Below are 10,476 nucleotides of genomic sequence, written 5' to 3' on the forward strand. Positions count from 1 at the left end.
CCATTATACTCAAATACTTAAGTCTGAACAGGGGTTTCAGCCGTGGGCAAACTATGGCCCGCGGGCCGGATCCAGCCCGTTCGGCTATTCTATCCGGCCAGTGGAGCCGAAAGAGCGGAAGGTTCTCTTGCTCTCCCCTCCGCTCCTTCACCAGCAGCAGTGTTAACATGGCAACGTCGGGAAACAGGGCTTCCGCTCCTTCTTCTGAGTCCAGTTTAAGAACCCATTGTGGCCCTCGAGTCAAAAAGTTTGCCCACCCCTGGGTTAACTAGTTCAGGTTGAGTCTCAGTACATGCTCTAATCCCATCTAGATAACACAGTACTTCCTATTCCCACTAAAATATATGGATTTATTACTTGGAGTTGTTATGTCTGACACACTTGGGTTCCTGAACAGACCTCCCAGATTATTTGGATGCAGGTCCCATCTATTATGCTTGCTGCCTGGGCATCCACTTAGAAGGAATGCTTCGCCATCGCCATGGATGGAACCTACCATCAACGTATGGACTTAGCAGCAAGGAAGGGTCTTCTGAAGTACCCAACTGCAGCTATCTTATGATAACAGAGGGAGTGTTTTTCTGTTTTGTTTTGTTTTGTTTTGTTTTGTTTTGTTTTTGCTATAACTTTTATTAGGCTAGCGCTAGACTGAGCTCATTTGCATGGGAAGGGGACAAAATAAGCTCCTCTTCTACTCTGTGTTGCACTTCGTCACTTGAGCATCCAGGTGACACACCCTTAGTGCATTCAAACCTGTGTTTTAAAGAGAACTCCCTTAGGAGCCAATAAAAACTGTTTTCATAGGGGACTCAGAGGGGAGAAGGATAAGGAGGGATTGCCATTACAAGGTCTAAGCAATAATATGACCATTGTTCCATTCTCCCCCTCAGTTCTCCCTACCTCAACTCTGCCCTTCAAGTCACAGGCCTCATCTCCCTTCACATCCCCTTTCCTCATGCAAAGGAACCCACATAGCAGATGCCCCAAATGGTCTGCTGCTCAGGGAGGTCCCGTATTCTTCATAAGTACCTATGGTCCGTTCCCGAGGAGCCTTGCTTATTAGTTTTTCTATAGGTGTGTAACAAATTACCACAGACGATGGATTAAAACAACACAAATCTGATGGTTCAAATAAAAACAAATTCATTCTCTTACACTCTAGAAGCCAGAAGTCATAGAATGGTTCCAATAGTCCCAAACCAGGGTGTTGGCAGAGCGGATCTCCTTCTGCAAGATCTAGGGTAGAATCTGCCTCTTTGCCGTTCCCGCTTCGGGAGCTGCGTTCCTTGCATTCCTCGCCCCCTGGCTCCTTCCTCATGTCCCAAGCCAGAGCAGCATCGCCAATTCACCTTCTTCTCTTCAGTGTGCAATCAAATCTGCGTCTGTCTCCTTCTGATGACACTGTGATTGCATTCCTGGCCCACCAGATAACCTAGGATAATCTCCTCATTTCTCAGTCTTTAACCTGGTACCTGCAAGGTCACCTTGCCGTCTAAGGTAACATGCATAGGTTCCAGGGATTAATACCCGGGTATCCTTGGAGACTGTTATTCAGCCCATCACACCTGCTCACCATTTACTACCTCCATGGTTGCTGCCACAGCATCAAAGAACAAATTACCAAACGCTTGTAAGTGCTTTCATGCAAAAAATATTGAGTGGGAATTCAATGTAAAATTGGGAAGTAGAAATTAAAAAAAAAAAAAAAAACTAATAAGATGGAAGTACCACATGACCAGGAATATAGTAATTAAAATTATGCAGAAATAAAATGATGCTGGGTGTTTGTTGATAATGGAAAACCAATACTTTAAAGATGAAAAATGTTTCCATTGCTAAAAAATAAAACTTAAATACCTTTTTGGAAGGATAATAGACATGTAAAAGATATTTCCTTCCATGATGTTGGGGGGGGGGCGGTATATGAATTAAAAATAGAAGATAATGAACAAAACGTTGAATCATTATATACAAAGCAATATTAACATAGTCCCAGAAATAGCTACTGAGAAAATAGGGGTCCTCTGCAGATTTAATTATGTAAGAGCTTGGACAGGAATTCAGTGAAAACAACAGATGAAGATGTGTTAGCATAGTGCCTATTTTTAAAAATCATTATCTGGAGACTTGTTCAGAGACAGAATGATATAAGCAGATTACATAAACTTAAATAGACTCCAAACTTTCACATAACATTAAGCTGTATTTTCTAGTTTTTCTTTTAAACAGAAAAATATTTTCTCTAGAATTCTTGACATTCCTTCCACAAGTCATGTTGAAAGCATTTACTAACATGTATGGAGGATTGACAGAGGGGTTCTATTGCAGATAACCCAGCGACCGTAATTTTTAAAGTTATATTTAATATTAAAATAGTAATTTGTACAGACACATTCATATGCTTTAAGTACACCTTGAACATGTTTCCTGAGGCTGTCATATCAAAGTACCAAAAACTGGGTTGCTCAAGTGTCAGAAGTGTATTGTCTCACAGTGGTGGAAGCCAGCAGTCCAAAACCCAGGTTTCAGCGAGATTGGTGCCTTCTGAGGGAAGGGAGAGAAAATCGGTTCCATGAGTCTCTCTGAGCTTCTGATTGCTTCAGATGTTCCGTGGCTTGTCCACAGCATTCTCCTGTTTTCACATTATGTCTTCTCTCTGTGTGTCTGTGTATATAAAATTCCTCTTTATATATATATGGTATGTTCAGATACCCTCTAATAATGGCATCTGAACTTCCTCATCCACAAAGACCATATTTCCAATAAATTCACATTCACAGGCACAGAGGTTAGGAATTCAACATGATTTGGGGTGACACAATTTGTTTATTCATTTGTTTCCATATCAGTCATTTCCTGCTATTCGAGAAAGTAGGGAAGTCAACATTTTCATTAAAAGTGTGAAGAAAAATATTGAAATGAAGAAAAATGATTTTCACTTCCCTAAGAATTAGGATAGAACCAAGATTAATCTAATTCATCAATTTTCAACCTTTTCCCTCTCACGGCACACATAAACTAATTACTAAAATTCTGTGGCACACCAAAAATATATATTTTGCTGCTCTGACAAAACATAAGTATAATTTTGATCCATTCACACTGGGCAACTATTGTTGTGTTGGCTGTTGTCATTTTTTTATTTGACAATCTAATGGAAAAGAGGTCATTGCCCCTGACTAAATAGTCAGATATTGCATGTTTTAAAAATTATTGCAGCACATCCTGTTGAAAACCACTGATCTAATTTAAGCAGTGAGATACCATAGTCCAGCTTATAAAAAATATGGGTTTTAAAGCCAGTCTCTCATGGGGTATAGCATTTCCCAAGCTACACTGAATAAAGATGAATTTCAAGCATTGGTGATGAACAAAGCAACCAATTCAATTCTATATGGATTTGTCTATGTGTGCAGACTCATGCACATACTAAGAGTCACATTTACCCTTTCATTATTTTATAAGTTGCATTTAAAAAAAGAGAATGTCAAATCCAACCTCTAAGACTTTTTTTTAAAATTAAATCTTTCTCTAACATGTTTTCTTATTTTAGGGATTCTATACATTTCCTTTAAGTGTATTTTTATAATTTTCTTGTGATTAGTCTGTTATTTTATCATATCATACTCTATAATTTCTCCTTCTGCATAATTCTTCCCAAACATACTTCATATTTTGCTTCCCAAATTAAAAACCTTACCTAAGCTCAATGAAAAATGTTCAATGCCTCTGTCCATTCCTATTGTCAACCACAAGAAGCATATAAATGTTACAAAGGACTCCTTATAGTTAATTGGGTTCAAATTCATAACCAGAGTCTAGCAGCCGTTATTTAAAGAGATCCCTCACATATGTTGATTTCAGGGAAAAGCCACAGGCTGGGCTGTCAAGCCTCCTCCTCTGTTTTCTTCTACTCTAGGAGCTCCTCATAAGAGAACGTTTAGAGTAGAAATTTGACCAATAAGACTGACACTTTCCCTATCTAATTGGAGCTACACATTTGCATCTTTACTGACCCATCAAAGCAGCTCCATTCCAACCAATCAGAACAGTGCTTTTTGGACCAATCAAACTATGAAGACTTGGAGTCTTCATCTGCATGAGAACAAACTGATGAGCCCTGGGACTGGTAACTCTTTACGTAAGCCAGCTTCACCTCTGTCTCAGTGGAGCACACCTAGTGGCCATGCCTCCCCAGCTGACCTTGCAGCATCAGCTGGAGCTGTAACATCAGCGCCCAGTGCAACAGTGGAGATGCGCTGTAATGCTGCAACTGTAAAACCGAGGCCACCTGCCCTGAGCCACCTCGCCAAAGCTGTTTCACGGAAGTGCTGTGTCATGATTGAGCGTTATCACTCTTGAGCTTTCTCACAGCCGTGCCATTTCACAACTGAGCTGTTTGCACTAAATAAAGTCTCTGCCCCCTAACAACACCCCAAGTCAGGGACTCCTATTGGCATTGAATTGGTGACAACTCTAGGTTGCTGCTATGCACTCAATACTTTAAGCTTGCACACATTCTTAGACAACCAGTTGCTCACTTTCTGCAGGTATAAGTTGATGCTGTGCAAACCAGTAATTTTTAGACACCAATATTTGCAATTGTTTTCTGGAGACTCTTAAATATAGGAAGGATTTTGATTATCATTTCAGAGCTTACATTCTATATAGCAGTTTACCTTTGGTCATGAGTTATTTTAATATTTAACTCATATCTATCAGTTAAAAATGTTCAATGCCTCTGTCCATTCCTATTGTCAACCCCAATAATATACTGCTACGAAGGACTCCTATCGCTAATTGAGCTCAAATGCATAACCAGAGCTTAGCAGCCATTATTCAAGTGCATATTGCTCACTATGCATTGTGCCAGCTGGTGCTATTCCTTGCTTCTGGACAGATGATTACAACATAAGTGATGTGCACTCGAATTTCAGGATTGTAGTCCCATGCCTGCTTATGATTAATAGCTAGGGTGCAGTCTGCTTGTGTGGGTGAGCACCTTCACTTACAAGTCAGCTCTTATAAATCAGGGGGGTGTATTCTGCATTAAAGTAGATCAATGGATTTTAAGAGCTCACTTGTAAGTGGTGGCAATTTTAGACATGAAGGTAACAATTGACTATAAATTATATTGTAGGCACCCTCCTACAAGAAAGCAGCATTAATACAAATTGATATCACTGATACATATCCTTTGTCAGATCAGAGGAAATTTCTCACAAGTACACCATCTATATATATAAAAGTCTAAGAGACTGCTACAACCGAATAACCAGAACGACTGGAACAACCGTTTGCTATGACATGCACTGACCACTAGGGGGAAGATGCTCAATGCAGGAGTCAGTGTGCTCCCACAGCCAACCTCCCCTGGCCAGCCAACCTCCCATGGTTTCTCCCTGCAGCTGGCCTGATCACCTGATTGGGGCTGGGCCCCGGGATGGGACAGGGAACTGGGGGTGAGTGGCAGTGGATGTGACCCCTTTTCCATGGGGGCCGAGGGCTGGCTCCTTCCTCAGGCCCGGCAGCCAACTTCCCATGCCCTGTCCCTTCCCCGGGCCAGTAGGCCCCGATTGGCCAGCCGCCTGCCCACCATGGTGGCAGCACAGCAGCGAGGGAAGGAGGAGTGGGGGAGGTGGACAACTGCATGGTGGTGGGGCACCGACAATGGAGGCATTGGCGTCTGGCACCTGTTCCTCCCACACCTGGCCCGGTGACCATCATCTCTTGTCCCAACCCTGCCAGGGCCTTTGGGTCCCAATCAGCCCGGCCCCGACTGGCCCCGATTGGCCCTGATTGCTGGCCAGGCCTAGGGACCCCACCCATGTACAATTTTGTGTACTGGGTCTCTAGTAGTTAAATAAGTCATAGTACAAAATTGGGTGCTAATAACCATTTCATGTTTCTTAGCCTTTTCTGAGCAAAAGTTCATGATTTCACCATCCCTTGAATAATGATCCTATCAGGGTTTAGTAAAATAAATTTCTAGGATCTCTACACCAAGCACTATTTTAAATATAAGGTCATCAATATTGCATCATTTTACAAGTCATAAATCCTTTTGTGTACTAAATATCTGATCAGCTATTGCGAGGTCATCTCAGAGCTAGAAGAGAGGGAGACTATTTAAATAAAGTTATTTCTGGCCACCTTGTCTTCACTGTAGTGGGTGTTGTGGGAGCCAATCTGAAATTGAATAATTAAATCCTTAGAGTTAACTTATTTTTTAAACTTGTGAGTTAGCTGTAATTTATTTTGTCTGTTCCATATGTGTGTTTATCATGGAGAATGTCCACAAATATTTTAGCACACTGCATATAAAGTGGGTTTCCAAACATGGTAACTGATGCTGATAATAACCTTGTCTTAGTCAGGGTCATCCACAAAACCAAGCCATTAGAATATCTGTGTGTGTGTGTGTGTGTGTGTGTGTGTGTGTGTGTGTGTATATAGAGAGAGATTTACTGTAAGGAACCGGTTCACATGATTGTGGGAGCTGACAACACTGAGTGTGTGTGTGTGTGTGTGTGTGTAGAGATTTACTGTAAGGAACCGGTTCACATGATTGTGGGAGCTGACAGCACTGAGACCTGCGGGATCGGCCTGCAGGCTGGACACTCGGGACACAGGAATGTTGCAGCTCAAGTGTGAGAGCAGTCTGGAGGCAGAAGTCCCTCAGGGGCCTCAGTTTTGTTTTGTGTTTTGTTTTTTCTTTTAGGGCCTTCAGCTGTTGAAGATGGGGCCCCCGCATTGTGGAGAGTAATATGGTTTACTCAGCCTTCTGACTTAAACGGTAATCACATCTAAAAAATGCCTTCAGGGCCCGCTTCGGCAGCACATGTACCAAAATTGGAACGATACAGAGAAGATTAGCATGGCCCCTGTGCAAGGATGGCACGCAAATTCGTGAAGCGTTCCATATTTTAAAATAATAATAATAATAATGAGAAAATAAAAAATGCCTTCATAGCAACACCTAGACTGGCGCTTGCCCAAACATCTGGGCATTATAACCTAGCCAAGTAGACATCTTAAATTAACCATCACGGCTGCTTATTCTGCTACAATAAGCACTTCTACAGAGTAACAAGTCTATTTTATCTATGCTTCTGATTTGTAACAATATTGCTATACATGCAACTAAAAAGCATATCACATCCGATGTAGAAATGTAAAATTGATCTTCATTATTTGCAGAGTCTATATTTTAGACTTCTACTTAATGAAATTTATTTGTAACCCCAACATCAATACTTATAGTGCTTTCTTAGTTATTCACAGACATGCATACAGTGACAAAAATTGGATTTGCCTAGTTGACCAGTTCCCAGGTAAAGTCTAATAAGACAATGATTTTCCTTCTTGTTTCAACCCTCATCCCATAAACAACTGTCTTTTTCAGTCTATTTAGTGCCATTTTAACATTTTTGTGTGTGTGATTTTTCTGTTTAAAATGACCTCAAAGTGCACTGCTGCGGTGCTGGCTATATGTTCTCAAATGCAAGAAGGCTGTGATAAATTTTACAGAGAAAATATATCTGCTAGAGTTATTGGCTGTGAGTTCAATGTTAAAAATTGTCTTTAAACAGAAAGATACATAAAATAAGGTTGTGCATTGATCAGCTGGTGAAAATGTGACCAGAGGCTTTTAGGAACTTTAGCTAGTATTTCTCTTAGGAGCAATGCTTTAGTGTTTGCAGTAACATTATAGGACCTCTGCTGTGATGATGAGACTAGGTTGTAGGAAGTCCTATTATAATTGCAGTCATGTTCTTTGAATGCATTAATGTTCTTAATGCCCTTACAATATATTACTGTGAATTTTAAGAAGAATTTGCTCCAAATACACAGTTGTATTTATCCTGAAGACAAATAGAGATTAGATGATGGGCGGATGCACAGATAGATAATGCGTAAACACAAACAAATACAAAACAATATGTGCACACACACATGCATACATTTTCTATTTCATTGTAAAGGTCTGTAAGGCATAAATACCCAATAATACTGAGCAAGCTTAGTGCCAAAATCATAGTTCCCAAATCATTTTATTAGTAAAAGAAATAGAACTCCATGAAGAAATGACCAATTCTAGGCAGGGAAAGTGGAAGCACAAAACAAACTTATACTATACTGTGCTAGAAATTAAAAAGGTGCTCAAATAGAAATATGCCAAAACTTATAGGAGCCAGTTTGAAGGTACTTATACTAGATAAATCATTGATAGTTGGAACATTCCAGCAATCAACTTAGAATTCGTGAGTTAAATTTTATATAAATAAAAGCATAAAAAAGAATGAAAACTCCTTGCTCACTTCTTAGTCATTCCTTACTCAGAATGCTAGCAGACCAATATATAAAAAAATAGTGAAATTGGAAAATCACCACTAGGCAATAATAACAATAATAATGGTAATAATAATTATTATTATTCAAACAATGGAAATCAATGAATGTAAAATGAACGGGTGAAAGTTGAATGAAGAAAAAGATGTATATTTGTTTTAAAAGTGTACATAGTACTTATTAGTCAAAAAATAAAAATAGTAACTTTTCTGTGGTGACTCCTGAAACTCCTCAACCAAGTAACAAAGTTCACATCACCAACAATAGGAGAAATGATGTACGCCCTGGTATGATGCACAGAGGAGAACACCAGATCACCTCTATGACAATTTGCCAAGAAAAGTGATCATAATCAATCATGGGAAAATGTCAGGCAACTCCAAATTTAGGATCATACTACAAGAATACTCCATATTTCTTAAAAATGTAAAGATAATGAAATGCAAAAAATAACTGGGGAAGTATTCCAATATGAGAGGTAATACTTTTATCTTTCAATCCATAATAAATAACATCACAAATCAAAGTTCCTATTTTAATATGTTTAAAAATATGTAATTATTCCTTGTTAGTATAACTATAAATCTAGTTTTATACAAATAGAATATATACAATACTAGAATTTTGTCTGAGTCCTCAATATAAAAAAATAGTATAGATCTCAATATTACAGGGAAATTATTTTCACAGATGTTATCAAAAGACAATCATGGCGACATCAGCAATATCTAAGAAGTGAATTAAAGATTTTAAAGATACAGAAATTCTATAATTAGAATTTTAGCTAGACTATTGATGGAGTATAGTGTCTGCTCCAACCACTCCAGGCAAATTAAGCAATGTCATAAGAGAACCACTAGGAGAGCTTGTCCTACCTTCTGGGGCAAAATTTTGTACCTGGACTAAAAATTTGAGGGTTATATGCTGTGGCTACAATAACCTGTGGTACAGAATAGGGGGAGTTAGGCCTCGTTTGGCCTCTTTCACCAACTAGAGAATGAACCAGCCAAGAGGCACCATAAACCATCCCACTCAAGAGAGCTTCCTTTTGGGGGGAATTTAAGGTCTCAGTTGAAGATTTTATCCTGTGTACTAAAGAGCGTTCCAAACATCAAAATACCATCCAAAATGCATGCACAGCCGAGGCCGGTTTGGCTCAGTGGATAGAGTGTCGGCCTGCGGACTGAAAGGTCCCAGGTTCGATTCCGGTCAAGGGCATGTACCTGGGTTGCTGGCACATCCCCAGTGGGGGATGTGCTGGAGGCAGTTGATCGATGTTTCTCTCTCATCGATGTTTCTAACTCTCTGTCTCTCTCCCTTCCTCTCTGTAACAAAATCAATAAAATATATTAAAACAAAACAAAACAAAACAAAATGCATGCACACACATGCACACACATATAGGCCACACATGCAATTCCAAGCCTTCACAAATCATCAAGGCAGATTGGTGAGGCCATTATACAAACACAAAAAAAGGCTGATAATTATATAAAAATCAAATGAAAGGTGCAGTTATTTACAATTCTTCCAAATATAAATAAGGAATAAAAATGGGTAAAGTTTGAATTTAAAATTATTGAAAAATTAAGTTATATTACTTCATTATATATTATGTATTAATGTTATAGTTAGTACATTACATAATATAATCAAGTAATATTGATTGCTACTAAATATTATGTTTAATATTCAAACAGTAACATCAATATAGTGATGCACAGTATTAATGTCCTATATTAATATTATAATATATTCGCCCTCTCTAAAGTCAGATCATTCAATAAACCAATGCTTCCTAAATACCTTAAAAACCTGTCTCACTTTAGGAACCCTCCATAAAGCCACCTAAATTTATTTTTTATGAACTTCTAAAACACATAATTCCCTTTGATGAAGCAGATCTCTGTATTACCCTAGGCCTACATGGATCAGCATATTCTTATTAACTTTTGATTTTGAGATTTGCTATTACTTTTTTTGTTGTTAATCCTCACATGAGGATATTCTTTCCATTACTTTTAAGAGAAAGTGGAAAGGAGGGAGAGGGGGAGAGAGAGAGAGAAATAAACATGGATGTGAGAGAGACACATCAACTGGTTGTCTCCTGCACATGCCCTGACT

General features: G+C 39.0%; 1 non-coding gene across 1 annotated transcript; it reads left to right on the forward strand.

The window, feature by feature from the left end:
* Positions 1 to 6,824: 6,824 nt before the first annotated feature.
* On the forward strand, positions 6,825 to 6,929 carry LOC118667840. The gene has a single exon (XR_004971417.1). It is a non-coding gene; the product is annotated as a U6 spliceosomal RNA (small nuclear RNA).
* The last annotated feature ends 3,547 nt before the right edge of the window (positions 6,930 to 10,476 follow it).

This window comes from Myotis myotis, unplaced genomic scaffold (genome assembly GCF_014108235.1).
Source record: "Myotis myotis isolate mMyoMyo1 unplaced genomic scaffold, mMyoMyo1.p scaffold_m19_p_12, whole genome shotgun sequence".
In the NCBI taxonomy this organism is placed as follows: Eukaryota; Metazoa; Chordata; class Mammalia; order Chiroptera; family Vespertilionidae; genus Myotis; species Myotis myotis.